The 13,742-nt window shown below is 48.1% G+C and overlaps 43 non-coding genes across 43 annotated transcripts; all 43 read left to right on the forward strand.

The window, feature by feature from the left end:
• The first annotated feature begins 136 nt into the window (after positions 1–136).
• Positions 137–208, forward strand: Trnat-ugu (transfer RNA threonine (anticodon UGU)). The gene has a single exon. It is a non-coding gene; the product is annotated as a tRNA-Thr (tRNA).
• Positions 209–454: 246 nt separating this feature from the next.
• Trnat-ugu (transfer RNA threonine (anticodon UGU)) lies at positions 455–526 on the forward strand. The gene has a single exon. It is a non-coding gene; the product is annotated as a tRNA-Thr (tRNA).
• Positions 527–772: 246 nt separating this feature from the next.
• On the forward strand, positions 773–844 carry Trnat-ugu (transfer RNA threonine (anticodon UGU)). The gene has a single exon. It is a non-coding gene; the product is annotated as a tRNA-Thr (tRNA).
• Positions 845–1,090: 246 nt separating this feature from the next.
• Positions 1,091–1,162, forward strand: Trnat-ugu (transfer RNA threonine (anticodon UGU)). Its single transcript has one exon. It is a non-coding gene; the product is annotated as a tRNA-Thr (tRNA).
• Positions 1,163–1,408: 246 nt separating this feature from the next.
• Positions 1,409–1,480, forward strand: Trnat-ugu (transfer RNA threonine (anticodon UGU)). The gene has a single exon. It is a non-coding gene; the product is annotated as a tRNA-Thr (tRNA).
• Positions 1,481–1,726: 246 nt separating this feature from the next.
• Trnat-ugu (transfer RNA threonine (anticodon UGU)) lies at positions 1,727–1,798 on the forward strand. Its single transcript has one exon. It is a non-coding gene; the product is annotated as a tRNA-Thr (tRNA).
• A 246-nt stretch (positions 1,799–2,044) lies between these two features.
• On the forward strand, positions 2,045–2,116 carry Trnat-ugu (transfer RNA threonine (anticodon UGU)). The gene has a single exon. It is a non-coding gene; the product is annotated as a tRNA-Thr (tRNA).
• A 246-nt stretch (positions 2,117–2,362) lies between these two features.
• Trnat-ugu (transfer RNA threonine (anticodon UGU)) lies at positions 2,363–2,434 on the forward strand. The gene has a single exon. It is a non-coding gene; the product is annotated as a tRNA-Thr (tRNA).
• A 246-nt stretch (positions 2,435–2,680) lies between these two features.
• Positions 2,681–2,752, forward strand: Trnat-ugu (transfer RNA threonine (anticodon UGU)). The gene has a single exon. It is a non-coding gene; the product is annotated as a tRNA-Thr (tRNA).
• Positions 2,753–2,998: 246 nt separating this feature from the next.
• Trnat-ugu (transfer RNA threonine (anticodon UGU)) lies at positions 2,999–3,070 on the forward strand. Its single transcript has one exon. It is a non-coding gene; the product is annotated as a tRNA-Thr (tRNA).
• Positions 3,071–3,316: 246 nt separating this feature from the next.
• Positions 3,317–3,388, forward strand: Trnat-ugu (transfer RNA threonine (anticodon UGU)). Its single transcript has one exon. It is a non-coding gene; the product is annotated as a tRNA-Thr (tRNA).
• Positions 3,389–3,634: 246 nt separating this feature from the next.
• Trnat-ugu (transfer RNA threonine (anticodon UGU)) lies at positions 3,635–3,706 on the forward strand. Its single transcript has one exon. It is a non-coding gene; the product is annotated as a tRNA-Thr (tRNA).
• Positions 3,707–3,952: 246 nt separating this feature from the next.
• Positions 3,953–4,024, forward strand: Trnat-ugu (transfer RNA threonine (anticodon UGU)). Its single transcript has one exon. It is a non-coding gene; the product is annotated as a tRNA-Thr (tRNA).
• Positions 4,025–4,270: 246 nt separating this feature from the next.
• Trnat-ugu (transfer RNA threonine (anticodon UGU)) lies at positions 4,271–4,342 on the forward strand. The gene has a single exon. It is a non-coding gene; the product is annotated as a tRNA-Thr (tRNA).
• Positions 4,343–4,588: 246 nt separating this feature from the next.
• Positions 4,589–4,660, forward strand: Trnat-ugu (transfer RNA threonine (anticodon UGU)). The gene has a single exon. It is a non-coding gene; the product is annotated as a tRNA-Thr (tRNA).
• Positions 4,661–4,906: 246 nt separating this feature from the next.
• Positions 4,907–4,978, forward strand: Trnat-ugu (transfer RNA threonine (anticodon UGU)). The gene has a single exon. It is a non-coding gene; the product is annotated as a tRNA-Thr (tRNA).
• A 246-nt stretch (positions 4,979–5,224) lies between these two features.
• Trnat-ugu (transfer RNA threonine (anticodon UGU)) lies at positions 5,225–5,296 on the forward strand. The gene has a single exon. It is a non-coding gene; the product is annotated as a tRNA-Thr (tRNA).
• A 246-nt stretch (positions 5,297–5,542) lies between these two features.
• On the forward strand, positions 5,543–5,614 carry Trnat-ugu (transfer RNA threonine (anticodon UGU)). The gene has a single exon. It is a non-coding gene; the product is annotated as a tRNA-Thr (tRNA).
• A 246-nt stretch (positions 5,615–5,860) lies between these two features.
• Positions 5,861–5,932, forward strand: Trnat-ugu (transfer RNA threonine (anticodon UGU)). Its single transcript has one exon. It is a non-coding gene; the product is annotated as a tRNA-Thr (tRNA).
• A 246-nt stretch (positions 5,933–6,178) lies between these two features.
• Trnat-ugu (transfer RNA threonine (anticodon UGU)) lies at positions 6,179–6,250 on the forward strand. The gene has a single exon. It is a non-coding gene; the product is annotated as a tRNA-Thr (tRNA).
• A 246-nt stretch (positions 6,251–6,496) lies between these two features.
• Trnat-ugu (transfer RNA threonine (anticodon UGU)) lies at positions 6,497–6,568 on the forward strand. Its single transcript has one exon. It is a non-coding gene; the product is annotated as a tRNA-Thr (tRNA).
• A 246-nt stretch (positions 6,569–6,814) lies between these two features.
• Trnat-ugu (transfer RNA threonine (anticodon UGU)) lies at positions 6,815–6,886 on the forward strand. Its single transcript has one exon. It is a non-coding gene; the product is annotated as a tRNA-Thr (tRNA).
• Positions 6,887–7,132: 246 nt separating this feature from the next.
• On the forward strand, positions 7,133–7,204 carry Trnat-ugu (transfer RNA threonine (anticodon UGU)). The gene has a single exon. It is a non-coding gene; the product is annotated as a tRNA-Thr (tRNA).
• A 246-nt stretch (positions 7,205–7,450) lies between these two features.
• Positions 7,451–7,522, forward strand: Trnat-ugu (transfer RNA threonine (anticodon UGU)). Its single transcript has one exon. It is a non-coding gene; the product is annotated as a tRNA-Thr (tRNA).
• A 246-nt stretch (positions 7,523–7,768) lies between these two features.
• Trnat-ugu (transfer RNA threonine (anticodon UGU)) lies at positions 7,769–7,840 on the forward strand. The gene has a single exon. It is a non-coding gene; the product is annotated as a tRNA-Thr (tRNA).
• A 246-nt stretch (positions 7,841–8,086) lies between these two features.
• Trnat-ugu (transfer RNA threonine (anticodon UGU)) lies at positions 8,087–8,158 on the forward strand. Its single transcript has one exon. It is a non-coding gene; the product is annotated as a tRNA-Thr (tRNA).
• A 246-nt stretch (positions 8,159–8,404) lies between these two features.
• Trnat-ugu (transfer RNA threonine (anticodon UGU)) lies at positions 8,405–8,476 on the forward strand. The gene has a single exon. It is a non-coding gene; the product is annotated as a tRNA-Thr (tRNA).
• Positions 8,477–8,722: 246 nt separating this feature from the next.
• Trnat-ugu (transfer RNA threonine (anticodon UGU)) lies at positions 8,723–8,794 on the forward strand. Its single transcript has one exon. It is a non-coding gene; the product is annotated as a tRNA-Thr (tRNA).
• A 246-nt stretch (positions 8,795–9,040) lies between these two features.
• Trnat-ugu (transfer RNA threonine (anticodon UGU)) lies at positions 9,041–9,112 on the forward strand. The gene has a single exon. It is a non-coding gene; the product is annotated as a tRNA-Thr (tRNA).
• A 246-nt stretch (positions 9,113–9,358) lies between these two features.
• Trnat-ugu (transfer RNA threonine (anticodon UGU)) lies at positions 9,359–9,430 on the forward strand. Its single transcript has one exon. It is a non-coding gene; the product is annotated as a tRNA-Thr (tRNA).
• A 246-nt stretch (positions 9,431–9,676) lies between these two features.
• On the forward strand, positions 9,677–9,748 carry Trnat-ugu (transfer RNA threonine (anticodon UGU)). The gene has a single exon. It is a non-coding gene; the product is annotated as a tRNA-Thr (tRNA).
• Positions 9,749–9,994: 246 nt separating this feature from the next.
• On the forward strand, positions 9,995–10,066 carry Trnat-ugu (transfer RNA threonine (anticodon UGU)). Its single transcript has one exon. It is a non-coding gene; the product is annotated as a tRNA-Thr (tRNA).
• A 246-nt stretch (positions 10,067–10,312) lies between these two features.
• Trnat-ugu (transfer RNA threonine (anticodon UGU)) lies at positions 10,313–10,384 on the forward strand. Its single transcript has one exon. It is a non-coding gene; the product is annotated as a tRNA-Thr (tRNA).
• Positions 10,385–10,630: 246 nt separating this feature from the next.
• On the forward strand, positions 10,631–10,702 carry Trnat-ugu (transfer RNA threonine (anticodon UGU)). The gene has a single exon. It is a non-coding gene; the product is annotated as a tRNA-Thr (tRNA).
• Positions 10,703–10,948: 246 nt separating this feature from the next.
• Trnat-ugu (transfer RNA threonine (anticodon UGU)) lies at positions 10,949–11,020 on the forward strand. Its single transcript has one exon. It is a non-coding gene; the product is annotated as a tRNA-Thr (tRNA).
• Positions 11,021–11,266: 246 nt separating this feature from the next.
• Trnat-ugu (transfer RNA threonine (anticodon UGU)) lies at positions 11,267–11,338 on the forward strand. The gene has a single exon. It is a non-coding gene; the product is annotated as a tRNA-Thr (tRNA).
• Positions 11,339–11,584: 246 nt separating this feature from the next.
• Trnat-ugu (transfer RNA threonine (anticodon UGU)) lies at positions 11,585–11,656 on the forward strand. Its single transcript has one exon. It is a non-coding gene; the product is annotated as a tRNA-Thr (tRNA).
• Positions 11,657–11,902: 246 nt separating this feature from the next.
• Positions 11,903–11,974, forward strand: Trnat-ugu (transfer RNA threonine (anticodon UGU)). The gene has a single exon. It is a non-coding gene; the product is annotated as a tRNA-Thr (tRNA).
• Positions 11,975–12,220: 246 nt separating this feature from the next.
• On the forward strand, positions 12,221–12,292 carry Trnat-ugu (transfer RNA threonine (anticodon UGU)). The gene has a single exon. It is a non-coding gene; the product is annotated as a tRNA-Thr (tRNA).
• A 246-nt stretch (positions 12,293–12,538) lies between these two features.
• Trnat-ugu (transfer RNA threonine (anticodon UGU)) lies at positions 12,539–12,610 on the forward strand. Its single transcript has one exon. It is a non-coding gene; the product is annotated as a tRNA-Thr (tRNA).
• Positions 12,611–12,856: 246 nt separating this feature from the next.
• Trnat-ugu (transfer RNA threonine (anticodon UGU)) lies at positions 12,857–12,928 on the forward strand. The gene has a single exon. It is a non-coding gene; the product is annotated as a tRNA-Thr (tRNA).
• A 246-nt stretch (positions 12,929–13,174) lies between these two features.
• Positions 13,175–13,246, forward strand: Trnat-ugu (transfer RNA threonine (anticodon UGU)). Its single transcript has one exon. It is a non-coding gene; the product is annotated as a tRNA-Thr (tRNA).
• Positions 13,247–13,492: 246 nt separating this feature from the next.
• On the forward strand, positions 13,493–13,564 carry Trnat-ugu (transfer RNA threonine (anticodon UGU)). Its single transcript has one exon. It is a non-coding gene; the product is annotated as a tRNA-Thr (tRNA).
• Positions 13,565–13,742: the final 178 nt, after the last annotated feature.

Genomic DNA, 13,742 nt, shown 5'->3' on the forward strand with positions numbered 1-13,742 from the left:
ACCCGTCAGTCATCGCTGTGGACCTCAGTGGTAGCGAATTGTTGTGGCAGAGTAAATCTTTGTATGCATTTTCTGGACCCTGAAATGTATTTTTCTCCAGGGCTGTGATGATCGCAAATACGTTTAAGCTGTAACAGCCTCCTTAGCTCAGGGGCAGAGCACTGGTCTTGTAAACCAGGGGTCGTGAGTTCGATTCTCACAGGGGGCAGCACAATTTTAAATGGGCCAATGTACTGCTGTGAACCGAAACTTTCAAAATAGCGTGTCTTTTCGGGCCTGAGCCAAGATCACAGATGACGATAGACGAAAGACGGCAGCACCCGTCAGTCATCGCTGTGGACCTCAGTGGTTGGGAATTGTTGTGGCACGGTAAATCTTTGTATGCATTTTCTGGACCCTGAAATGTATTTTTCTCCAGGGCTGTGATGATCGCAAATACGTTTAAGCTGTAACAGCCTCCTTAGCTCAGGGGCAGAGCACTGGTCTTGTAAACCAGGGGTCGTGAGTTCGATTCTCACAGGGGGCAGCACAATTTTAAATGGGCCAATGTACTGCTGTGAACCGAAACTTTCAAAATAGCGTGTCTTTTCGGGCCTGAGCCAAGATCACAGATGACGATAGACGAAAGACGGCAGCACCCGTCAGTCATCGCTGTGGACCTCAGTGGTAGCGAATTGTTGTGGCAGAGTAAATCTTTGTATGCATTTTCTGGACCCTGAAATGTATTTTTCTCCAGGGCTGTGATGATCGCAAATACGTTTAAGCTGTAACAGCCTCCTTAGCTCAGGGGCAGAGCACTGGTCTTGTAAACCAGGGGTCGTGAGTTCGATTCTCACAGGGGGCAGCACAATTTTAAATGGGCCAATGTACTGCTGTGAACCGAAACTTTCAAAATAGCGTGTCTTTTCGGGCCTGAGCCAAGATCACAGATGACGATAGACGAAAGACGGCAGCACCCGTCAGTCATCGCTGTGGACCTCAGTGGTAGCGAATTGTTGTGGCAGAGTAAATCTTTGTATGCATTTTCTGGACCCTGAAATGTATTTTTCTCCAGGGCTGTGATGATCGCAAATACGTTTAAGCTGTAACAGCCTCCTTAGCTCAGGGGCAGAGCACTGGTCTTGTAAACCAGGGGTCGTGAGTTCGATTCTCACAGGGGGCAGCACAATTTTAAATGGGCCAATGTACTGCTGTGAACCGAAACTTTCAAAATAGCGTGTCTTTTCGGGCCTGAGCCAAGATCACAGATGACGATAGACGAAAGACGGCAGCACCCGTCAGTCATCGCTGTGGACCTCAGTGGTAGCGAATTGTTGTGGCAGAGTAAATCTTTGTATGCATTTTCTGGACCCTGAAATGTATTTTTCTCCAGGGCTGTGATGATCGCAAATACGTTTAAGCTGTAACAGCCTCCTTAGCTCAGGGGCAGAGCACTGGTCTTGTAAACCAGGGGTCGTGAGTTCGATTCTCACAGGGGGCAGCACAATTTTAAATGGGCCAATGTACTGCTGTGAACCGAAACTTTCAAAATAGCGTGTCTTTTCGGGCCTGAGCCAAGATCACAGATGACGATAGACGAAAGACGGCAGCACCCGTCACTCATCGCTGTGGACCTCAGTAATAGGGAATTGTTGTGGCACAGTAAATCTTTGTATGCATTTTCTGGACCCTGAAATGTATTTTTCTCCAGGGCTGTGATGATCGCAAATACGTTTAAGCTGTAACAGCCTCCTTAGCTCAGGGGCAGAGCACTGGTCTTGTAAACCAGGGGTCGTGAGTTCGATTCTCACAGGGGGCAGCACAATTTTAAATGGGCCAATGTACTGCTGTGAACCGAAACTTTCAAAATAGCGTGTCTTTTCGGGCCTGAGCCAAGATCACAGATGACGATAGACGAAAGACGGCAGCACCCGTCAGTCATCGCTGTGGACCTCAGTGGTAGCGAATTGTTGTGGCAGAGTAAATCTTTGTATGCATTTTCTGGACCCTGAAATGTATTTTTCTCCAGGGCTGTGATGATCGCAAATACGTTTAAGCTGTAACAGCCTCCTTAGCTCAGGGGCAGAGCACTGGTCTTGTAAACCAGGGGTCGTGAGTTCGATTCTCACAGGGGGCAGCACAATTTTAAATGGGCCAATGTACTGCTGTGAACCGAAACTTTCAAAATAGCGTGTCTTTTCGGGCCTGAGCCAAGATCACAGATGACGATAGACGAAAGACGGCAGCACCCGTCACTCATCGCTGTGGACCTCAGTGGTTGGGAATTGTTGTGGCACGGTAAATCTTTGTATGCATTTTCTGGACCCTGAAATGTATTTTTCTCCAGGGCTGTGATGATCGCAAATACGTTTAAGCTGTAACAGCCTCCTTAGCTCAGGGGCAGAGCACTGGTCTTGTAAACCAGGGGTCGTGAGTTCGATTCTCACAGGGGGCAGCACAATTTTAAATGGGCCAATGTACTGCTGTGAACCGAAACTTTCAAAATAGCGTGTCTTTTCGGGCCTGAGCCAAGATCACAGATGACGATAGACGAAAGACGGCAGCACCCGTCAGTCATCGCTGTGGACCTCAGTGGTAGCGAATTGTTGTGGCAGAGTAAATCTTTGTATGCATTTTCTGGACCCTGAAATGTATTTTTCTCCAGGGCTGTGATGATCGCAAATACGTTTAAGCTGTAACAGCCTCCTTAGCTCAGGGGCAGAGCACTGGTCTTGTAAACCAGGGGTCGTGAGTTCGATTCTCACAGGGGGCAGCACAATTTTAAATGGGCCAATGTACTGCTGTGAACCGAAACTTTCAAAATAGCGTGTCTTTTCGGGCCTGAGCCAAGATCACAGATGACGATAGACGAAAGACGGCAGCACCCGTCAGTCATCGCTGTGGACCTCAGTGGTAGCGAATTGTTGTGGCAGAGTAAATCTTTGTATGCATTTTCTGGACCCTGAAATGTATTTTTCTCCAGGGCTGTGATGATCGCAAATACGTTTAAGCTGTAACAGCCTCCTTAGCTCAGGGGCAGAGCACTGGTCTTGTAAACCAGGGGTCGTGAGTTCGATTCTCACAGGGGGCAGCACAATTTTAAATGGGCCAATGTACTGCTGTGAACCGAAACTTTCAAAATAGCGTGTCTTTTCGGGCCTGAGCCAAGATCACAGATGACGATAGACGAAAGACGGCAGCACCCGTCAGTCATCGCTGTGGACCTCAGTGGTAGCGAATTGTTGTGGCAGAGTAAATCTTTGTATGCATTTTCTGGACCCTGAAATGTATTTTTCTCCAGGGCTGTGATGATCGCAAATACGTTTAAGCTGTAACAGCCTCCTTAGCTCAGGGGCAGAGCACTGGTCTTGTAAACCAGGGGTCGTGAGTTCGATTCTCACAGGGGGCAGCACAATTTTAAATGGGCCAATGTACTGCTGTGAACCGAAACTTTCAAAAAAGCGTGTCTTTTCGGGCCTGAGCCAAGATCACAGATGACGATAGACGAAAGACGGCAGCACCCGTCAGTCATCGCTGTGGACCTCAGTGGTAGCGAATTGTTGTGGCAGAGTAAATCTTTGTATGCATTTTCTGGACCCTGAAATGTATTTTTCTCCAGGGCTGTGATGATCGCAAATACGTTTAAGCTGTAACAGCCTCCTTAGCTCAGGGGCAGAGCACTGGTCTTGTAAACCAGGGGTCGTGAGTTCGATTCTCACAGGGGGCAGCACAATTTTAAATGGGCCAATGTACTGCTGTGAACCGAAACTTTCAAAATAGCGTGTCTTTTCGGGCCTGAGCCAAGATCACAGATGACGGTAGACGAAAGACGGCAGCACCCGTCAGTCATCGCTGTGGACCTCAGTGGTAGCGAATTGTTGTGGCAGAGTAAATCTTTGTATGCATTTTCTGGACCCTGAAATGTATTTTTCTCCAGGGCTGTGATGATCGCAAATACGTTTAAGCTGTAACAGCCTCCTTAGCTCAGGGGCAGAGCACTGGTCTTGTAAACCAGGGGTCGTGAGTTCGATTCTCACAGGGGGCAGCACAATTTTAAATGGGCCAATGTACTGCTGTGAACCGAAACTTTCAAAATAGCGTGTCTTTTCGGGCCTGAGCCAAGATCACAGATGACGATAGACGAAAGACGGCAGCACCCGTCAGTCATCGCTGTGGACCTCAGTGGTAGCGAATTGTTGTGGCAGAGTAAATCTTTGTATGCATTTTCTGGACCCTGAAATGTATTTTTCTCCAGGGCTGTGATGATCGCAAATACGTTTAAGCTGTAACAGCCTCCTTAGCTCAGGGGCAGAGCACTGGTCTTGTAAACCAGGGGTCGTGAGTTCGATTCTCACAGGGGGCAGCACAATTTTAAATGGGCCAATGTACTGCTGTGAACCGAAACTTTCAAAATAGCGTGTCTTTTCGGGCCTGAGCCAAGATCACAGATGACGATAGACGAAAGACGGCAGCACCCGTCAGTCATCGCTGTGGACCTCAGTGGTAGCGAATTGTTGTGGCAGAGTAAATCTTTGTATGCATTTTCTGGACCCTGAAATGTATTTTTCTCCAGGGCTGTGATGATCGCAAATACGTTTAAGCTGTAACAGCCTCCTTAGCTCAGGGGCAGAGCACTGGTCTTGTAAACCAGGGGTCGTGAGTTCGATTCTCACAGGGGGCAGCACAATTTTAAATGGGCCAATGTACTGCTGTGAACCGAAACTTTCAAAATAGCGTGTCTTTTCGGGCCTGAGCCAAGATCACAGATGACGATAGACGAAAGACGGCAGCACCCGTCACTCATCGCTGTGGACCTCAGTAATAGGGAATTGTTGTGGCAGAGTAAATCTTTGTATGCATTTTCTGGACCCTGAAATGTATTTTTCTCCAGGGCTGTGATGATCGCAAATACGTTTAAGCTGTAACAGCCTCCTTAGCTCAGGGGCAGAGCACTGGTCTTGTAAACCAGGGGTCGTGAGTTCGATTCTCACAGGGGGCAGCACAATTTTAAATGGGCCAATGTACTGCTGTGAACCGAAACATTCAAAATAGCGTGTCTTTTCGGGCCTGAGCCAAGATCACAGATGACGATAGACGAAAGACGGCAGCACCCGTCAGTCATCGCTGTGGACCTCAGTGGTAGCGAATTGTTGTGGCAGAGTAAATCTTTGTATGCATTTTCTGGACCCTGAAATGTATTTTTCTCCAGGGCTGTGATGATCGCAAATACGTTTAAGCTGTAACAGCCTCCTTAGCTCAGGGGCAGAGCACTGGTCTTGTAAACCAGGGGTCGTGAGTTCGATTCTCACAGGGGGCAGCACAATTTTAAATGGGCCAATGTACTGCTGTGAACCGAAACTTTCAAAATAGCGTGTCTTTTCGGGCCTGAGCCAAGATCACAGATGACGATAGACGAAAGACGGCAGCACCCGTCACTCATCGCTGTGGACCTCAGTGGTAGCGAATTGTTGTGGCAGAGTAAATCTTTGTATGCATTTTCTGCACCCTGAAATGTATTTTTCTCCAGGGCTGTGATGATCGCAAATACGTTTAAGCTGTAACAGCCTCCTTAGCTCAGGGACAGAGCACTGGTCTTGTAAACCAGGGGTCGTGAGTTCGATTCTCACAGGGGGCAGCACAATTTTAAATGGGCCAATGTACTGCTGTGAACCGAAACTTTCAAAATAGCGTGTCTTTTCGGGCCTGAGCCAAGATCACAGATGACGATAGACGAAAGACGGCAGCACCCGTCACTCATCGCTGTGGACCTCAGTGGTAGCGAATTGTTGTGGCAGAGTAAATCTTTGTATGCATTTTCTGGTCCCTGAAATGTATTTTTCTCCAGGGCTGTGATGATCGCAAATACGTTTAAGCTGTAACAGCCTGCTTAGCTCAGGGGCAGAGCACTGGTCTTGTAAACCAGGGGTCGTGAGTTCGATTCTCACAGGGGGCAGCACGATTTTAAATGGGCCAATGTACTGCTGTGAACCGAAACTTTCAAAATAGCGTGTCTTTTCGGGCCTGAGCCAAGATCACAGATGACGATAGACGAAAGACGGCAGCACCCGTCAGTCATCGCTGTGGACCTCAGTGGTAGCGAATTGTTGTGGCAGAGTAAATCTTTGTATGCATTTTCTGGACCCTGAAATGTATTTTTCTCCAGGGCTGTGATGATCGCAAATACGTTTAAGCTGTAACAGCCTCCTTAGCTCAGGGGCAGAGCACTTGTCTTGTAAACCAGGGGTCGTGAGTTCGATTCTCACAGGGGGCAGCACAATTTTAAATGGGCCAATGTACTGCTGTGAACCGAAACTTTCAAAATAGCGTGTCTTTTCGGGCCTGAGCCAAGATCACAGATGACGATATACGAAAGACGGCAGCACCCGTCAGTCATCGCTGTGGACCTCAGTGGTAGCGAATTGTTGTGGCAGAGTAAATCTTTGTATGCATTTTCTGGACCCTGAAATGTATTTTTCTCCAGGGCTGTGATGATCGCAAATACGTTTAAGCTGTAACAGCCTCCTTAGCTCAGGGGCAGAGCACTGGTCTTGTAAACCAGGGGTCGTGAGTTCGATTCTCACAGGGGGCAGCACAATTTTAAATGGGCCAATGTACTGCTGTGAACCGAAACTTTCAAAATAGCGTGTCTTTTCGGGCCTGAGCCAAGATCACAGATGACGATAGACGAAAGACGGCAGCACCCGTCAGTCATCGCTGCGGACCTCAGTGGTAGCGAATTGTTGTGGCAGAGTAAATCTTTGTATGCATTTTCTGGACCCTGAAATGTATTTTTCTCCAGGGCTGTGATGATCGCAAATACGTTTAAGCTGTAACAGCCTCCTTAGCTCAGGGGCAGAGCACTGGTCTTGTAAACCAGGGGTCGTGAGTTCGATTCTCACAGGGGGCAGCACAATTTTAAATGGGCCAATGTACTGCTGTGAACCGAAACTTTCAAAATAGCGTGTCTTTTAGGGCCTGGGCCAAGATCACAGATGACGATAGACGAAAGACGGCAGCACCCGTCAGTCATCGCTGTGGACCTCAGTGGTAGCGAATTGTTGTGGCAGAGTAAATCTTTGTATGCATTTTCTGGACCCTGAAATGTATTTTTCTCCAGGGCTGTGATGATCGCAAATACGTTTAAGCTGTAACAGCCTCCTTAGCTCAGGGGCAGAGCACTGGTCTTGTAAACCAGGGGTCGTGAGTTCGATTCTCACAGGGGGCAGCACAATTTTAAATGGGCCAATGTACTGCTGTGAACCGAAACTTTCAAAATAGCATGTCTTTTCGGGCCTGAGCCAAGATCACAGATGACGATAGACGCAAGACGGCAGCACCCGTCACTCATCGCTTTGGACCTCAGTGGTAGCGAATTGTTGTGGCAGAGTAAATCTTTGTATGCATTTTCTGGACCCTGAAATGTATTTTTCTCCAGGGCTGTGATGATGGCAAATACGTTTAAGCTGTAACAGCCTCCTTAGCTCAGGGGCAGGGCACTGGTCTTGTAAACCAGGGGTCGTGAGTTCGATTCTCACAGGGGGCAGCACAATTTTAAATGGGCCAATGTACTGCTGTGAACCGAAACTTTCAAAATAGCGTGTCTTTTCGGGCCTGAGCCAAGATCACAGATGACGATAGACGAAAGACGGCAGCACCCGTCAGTCATCGCTGTGGACCTCAGTGGTAGCGAATTGTTGTGGCAGAGTAAATCTTTGTATGCATTTTCTGGACCCTGAAATGTATTTTTCTCCAGGGCTGTGATGATCGCAAATACGTTTAAGCTGTAACAGCCTCCTTAGCTCAGGGGCAGAGCACTGGTCTTGTAAACCAGGGGTCGTGAGTTCGTTTCTCACAGGGGGCAGCACAATTTTAAATGGGCCAATGTACTGCTGTGAACCGAAACTTTCAAAATAGCGTGTCTTTTCGGGCCTGAGCCAAGATCACAGATGACGATAGACGAAAGACGGCAGCACCCGTCAGTCATCGCTGTGGACCTCAGTGGTAGCGAATTGTTGTGGCAGAGTAAATCTTTGTATGCATTTTCTGGACCCTGAAATGTATTTTTCTCCAGGGCTGTGATGATCGCAAATACGTTTAAGCTGTAACAGCCTCCTTAGCTCAGGGGCAGAGCACTGGTCTTGTAAACCAGGGGTCGTGAGTTCGATTCCCACAGGGGGCAGCACAATTTTAAATGGGCCAATGTACTGCTGTGAACCGAAACTTTCAAAATAGCGTGTCTTTTCGGGCCTGAGCCAAGATCACAGATGACGATAGACGAAAGACGGCAGCACCCGTCACTCATCGCTGTGGACCTCAGTGGTAGCGAATTGTTGTGGCAGAGTAAATCTTTGTATGCAATTTCTGGACCCTGAAATGTATTTTTCTCCAGCGCTGTGATGATCGCAAATACGTTTAAGCTGTAACAGCCTCCTTAGCTCAGGGGCAGAGCACTGGTCTTGTAAACCAGGGGTCGTGAGTTCGATTCTCACAGGGGGCAGCACAATTTTAAATGGGCCAATGTACTGCTGTGAACCGAAACTTTCAAAATAGCGTGTCTTTTCGGGCCTGAGCCAAGATCACAGATGACGATAGACGAAAGACGGCAGCACCCGTCACTCATCGCTGTGGACCTCAGTGGTAGCGAATTGTTGTGGCAGAGTAAATCTTTGTATGCATTTTCTGGACCCTGAAATGTATTTTTCTCCAGGGCTGTGATGATCGCAAATACGTTTAAGCTATAACAGCCTCCTTAGCTCAGGGGCAGAGCACTGGTCTTGTAAACCAGGGGTCGTGAGTTCGATTCTCACAGGGAGCAGCACAATTTTAAATGGGCCAATGTACTGCTGTGAACCGAAACTTTCAAAATAGCGTGTCTTTTAGGGCTTGAGCCAAGATCACAGATGACGATAGACGAAAGACGGCAGCACCCGTCAGTCATCGCTGTGGACCTCAGTGGTAGCGAATTGTTGTGGCAGAGTAAATCTTTGTATGCATTTTCTGGACCCTGAAATGTATTTTTCTCCAGGGCTGTGATGATCGCAAATACGTTTAAGCTGTAGCAGCCTCCTTAGCTCAGGGGCAGAGCACTGGTCTTGTAAACCAGGGGTCGTGAGTTCGATTCTCACAGGGCGCAGCACAATTTTAAATGGACCAATGTACTGCTGTGAACCGAAACTTTCAAAATAGCGTGTCTTGTCGGGCCTGAGCCAAGATCACAGATGACGATAGACGAAAGACGGCAGCACCCGTCACTCATCGCTGTGGACCTCAGTGGTAGCGAATTGTTGTGGCAGAGTAAATCTTTGTATGCATTTTCTGGACCCTGAAATGTATTTTTCTCCAGGGCTGTGATGATCGCAAATACGTTTAAGCTGTAACAGCCTCCTTAGCTCAGGGGCAGAGCACTGGTCTTGTAAACCAGGGGTCGTGAGTTCGATTCTCACAGGGGGCAGCACAATTTTAAATGGGCCAATGTACTGCTGTGAACCGAAACTTTCAAAATAGCGTGTCTTTTCGGGCCTGAGCCAAGATCACAGATGACGATAGACGAAAGACGGCAGCACCCGTCAGTCGTCGCTGTGGACCTCAGTGGTAGCAAATTGTTGTGGCAGAGTAAATCTTTGTATGCATTTTCTGGACCCTGAAATGTATTTTTCTCCAGGGCTGTGATGATCGCAAATACGTTTAAGCTGTAACAGCCTCCTTAGCTCAGGGGCAGAGCACTGGTCTTGTAAACCAGGGGTCGTGAGTTCGATTCTCACAGGGGGCAGCACAATTTTAAATGGGCCAATGTACTGCTGTGAACCGAAACTTTCAAAATAGCGTGTCTTTTCGGGCCTGAGCCAAGATCACAGATGACGATAGACGAAAGACGGCAGCACCCGTCACTCATCGCTGTGGACCTCAGTGGTAGCGTATTGTTGTGGCAGAGTAAATCTTTGTATGCATTTTCTGGACCCTGAAATGTATTTTTCTCCAGGGCTGTGATGATCGCAAATACGTTTAAGCTGTAACAGCCTCCTTAGCTCAGGGGCAGAGCACTGGTCTTGTAAACCAGGGGTCGTGAGTTCGATTCTCACAGGGAACAGCACAATTTTAAATGGGCCAATGTACTGCTGTGAACCGAAACTTTCAAAATAGCGTGTCTTTTCGGGCCTGAGCCAAGATCACAGATGACGATAGACGAAAGACGGCAGCACCCATCAGTCATCGCTGTGGACCTCAGTGGTAGCGAATTGTTGTGGCAGAGTAAATCTTTGTATGCATTTTCTGGACCCTGAAATGTATTTTTCTCCAGGGCTGTGATGATCGCAAATACGTTTAAGCTGTAACAGCCTCCTTAGCTCAGGGGCAGAGCACTGGTCTTGTAAACCAGGGGTCGTGAGTTCGATTCTCACAGGGGGCAGCACAATTTTAAATGGGCCAATGTACTGCTGTGAACCGAAACTTTCAAAATAGCGTGTCTTTTCGGGCCTGAGCCAAGATCACAGATGACGATAGACGAAAGACGGCAGCACCCGTCACTCATCGCTGTGGACCTCAGTAATAGGGAATTGTTGTGGCAGAGTAAATCTTTGTATGCATTTTCTGGACCCTGAAATGTATTTTTCTCCAGGGCTGTGATGATCGCAAATACGTTTAAGCTGTAACAGCCTCCTTAGCTCAGGGGCAGAGCACTGGTCTTGTAAACCAGGGGTCGTGAGTTCGATTCTCACAGGGGGCAGCACAATTTTAAATGGGCCAATGTACTGCTGTGAACCGAAACTTTCAAAATAGCGTGTCTTTTCGGGCCTGAGCCAAGATCACAGATGACGATAGACGAAAGACGGCAGCACCCGTCAGTCGTCGCTGTGGACCTCAGTGGTAGCAAATTGTTGTGGCAGAGTAAATCTTTGTATGCATTTTCTGGACCCTGAAATGTATTTTTCTCCAGGGCTGTGATGATCGCAAATACGTTTAAGCCGTAACAGCCTCCTTAGCTCAGGGGCAGAGCACTGGTCTTGTAAACCAGGGGTCGTGAGTTCGATTGTCACAGGGGGCAGCACAATTTTAAATGGGCCAATGTACTGCTGTGAACCGAAACTTTCAAAATAGCGTGTCTTTTCGGGCCTGAGCCAAGATCACAGATGACGATAGACGAAAGACGGCAGCACCCGTCACTCATCGCTGTGGACCTCAGTGGTAGCGAATTGTTGTGGCAGAGTAAATCTTTGTATGCATTTTCTGGACCCTGAAATGTATTTTTCTCCAGGGCTGTGATGATCGCAAATACGTTTAAGCTGTAACAGCCTCCTTAGCTCAGGGGCAGAGCACTGGTCTTGTAAACCAGGGGTCGTGAGTTCGATTCTCACAGGGGACAGCACAATTTTAAATGGGCCAATGTACTGCTGTGAACCGAAACTTTCAAAATAGCGTGTCTTTTCGGGCCTGAGCCAAGATCACAGATGACGATAGACGAAAGACGGCAGCACCCATCAGTCATCGCTGTGGACCTCAGTGGTAGCGAATTGTTGTGGCAGAGTAAATCTTTGTATGCATTTTCTGGACCCTGAAATGTATTTTTCTCCAGGGCTGTGATGATCGCAAATACGTTTAAGCTGTAACAGCCTCCTTAGCTCAGGGGCAGAGCACTGGTCTTGTAAACCAGGGGTCGTGAGTTCGATTCTCACAGGGGGCAGCACAATTTTAAATGGGCCAATGTACTGCTGTGAACCGAAACTTTCAAAATAGCGTGTCTTTTCGGGCCTGAGCCAAGATCACAGATGACGATAGACGAAAGACGGCAGCACCCGTCAGTCATCGCTGTGGACCTCAGTGGTAGCGAATTGTTGTGGCAGAGTAAATCTTTGTATGCATTTTCTGGACCCTGAAATGTATTTTTCTCCAGGGCTGTGATGTTCGCAAATACGTTTAAGCTGTAACAGCCTCCTTAGCTCAGGGGCAGAGCACTGGTCTTGTAAACCAGGGGTCGTGAGTTCGATTCTCACAGGGGGCAGCACAATTTTAAATGGGCCAATGTACTGCTGTGAACCGAAACTTTCAAAATAGCGTGTCTTTTCGGGCCTGAGCCAAGATCACAGATGACGATAGACGAAAGACGGCAGCACCCGTCAGTCATCGCTGTGGACCTCAGTGGTAGCGAATTGTTGTGGCAGAGTAAATCTTTGTATGCATTTTCTGGACCCTGAAATGTATTTTTCTCCAGGGCTGTGATGATCGCAAATACGTTTAAGCTGTAACAGCCTCCTTAGCTCAGGGGCAGAGCACTGGTCTTGTAAACCGGGGGTCGTGAGTTCGATTCTCACAGGGGGCAGCACAATTTTAAATGGGCCAATGTACTGCTGTGAACCGAAACTTTCAAAATAGCGTGTCTTTTCGGGCCTGAGCCAAGATCACAGATGACGATAGACGAAAGACGGCAGCACCCGTCAGTCATCGCTGTGGACCTCAGTGGTAGCGAATTGTTGTGGCAGAGTAAATCTTTGTATGCATTTTCTGGACCCTGAAATGTATTTTTCTCCAGGGCTGTGATGATCGCAAATACGTTTAAGCTGTAACAGCCTCCTTAGCTCAGGGGCAGAGCACTGGTCTTGTAAACCAGGGGTCGTGAGTTCGATTCTCACAGGGGGCAGCACAATTTTAAATGGGCCAATGTACTGCTGTGAACCGAAACTTTCAAAATAGCGTGTCTTTTCGGGCCTGAGCCAAGATCACAGATGACGATAGACGAAAGACGGCAGCACCCGTCAGTCATCGCTGTGGACCTCAGTGGTAGCGAATTGTTGTGGCAGAGTAAATCTTTGTATGCATTTTCTGGACCCTGAAATGTATTTTTCTCCAGGGCTGTGATGATCGCAAATACGTTTAAGCTGTAACAGCCTCCTTAGCTCAGGGGCAGAGCACTGGTCTTGTAAACCAGGGGTCGTGAGTTCGATTCTCACAGGGGGCAGCACAATTTTAAATGGGCCAATGTACTGCTGTGAACCGAAACTTTCAAAATAGCGTGTCTTTTCGGGCCTGAGCCAAGATCACAGATGACGATAGACGAAAGACGGCAGCACCCGTCACTCATCGCTGTGGACCTCAGTGGCAGCGAATTGTTGTGGCAGAGTAAATCTTTGTATGCATTTTCTGGACCCTGAAATGTATTTTTCTCCAGGGCTGTGATGATCGCAAATACGTTTAAGCTGTAACAGCCTCCTTAGCTCAGGGGCAGAGCACTGGTCTTGTAAACCAGGGGTCGTGAGTTCGATTCTCACAGGGGGCAGCACAATTTTAAATGGGCCAATGTACTGCTGTGAACCGAAACTTTCAAAATAGCGTGTCTTTTCGGGCCTGAGCCAAGATCACAGATGACGATAGACGAAAGACGGCAGCACCCGTCAGTCATCGCTGTGGACCTCAGTGGTAGCGAATTGTTGTGGCAGAGTAAATCTTTGTATGCATTTTCTGGACCCTGAAATGTATTTTTCTCCAGGGCTGTGATGATCGCAAATACGTTTAAGCTGTAACAGCCTCCTTAGCTCAGGGGCAGAGCACTGGTCTTGTAAACCAGGGGTCGTGAGTTCGATTCTCACAGGGGGCAGCACAATTTTAAATGGGCCAATGTACTGCTGTGAACCGAAACTTTCAAAATAGCGTGTCTTTTCGGGCCTGAGCCAAGATCACAGATGACGATAGACGAAAGACGGCAGCACCCGTCAGTCATCGCTGTGGACCTCAGTGGTAGCGAATTGTTGTGGCAGAGTAAATCTTTGTATGCA

Source organism: Schistocerca serialis, chromosome 1 (genome assembly GCF_023864345.2).
Source record: "Schistocerca serialis cubense isolate TAMUIC-IGC-003099 chromosome 1, iqSchSeri2.2, whole genome shotgun sequence".
In the NCBI taxonomy this organism is placed as follows: Eukaryota; Metazoa; Arthropoda; class Insecta; order Orthoptera; family Acrididae; genus Schistocerca; species Schistocerca serialis.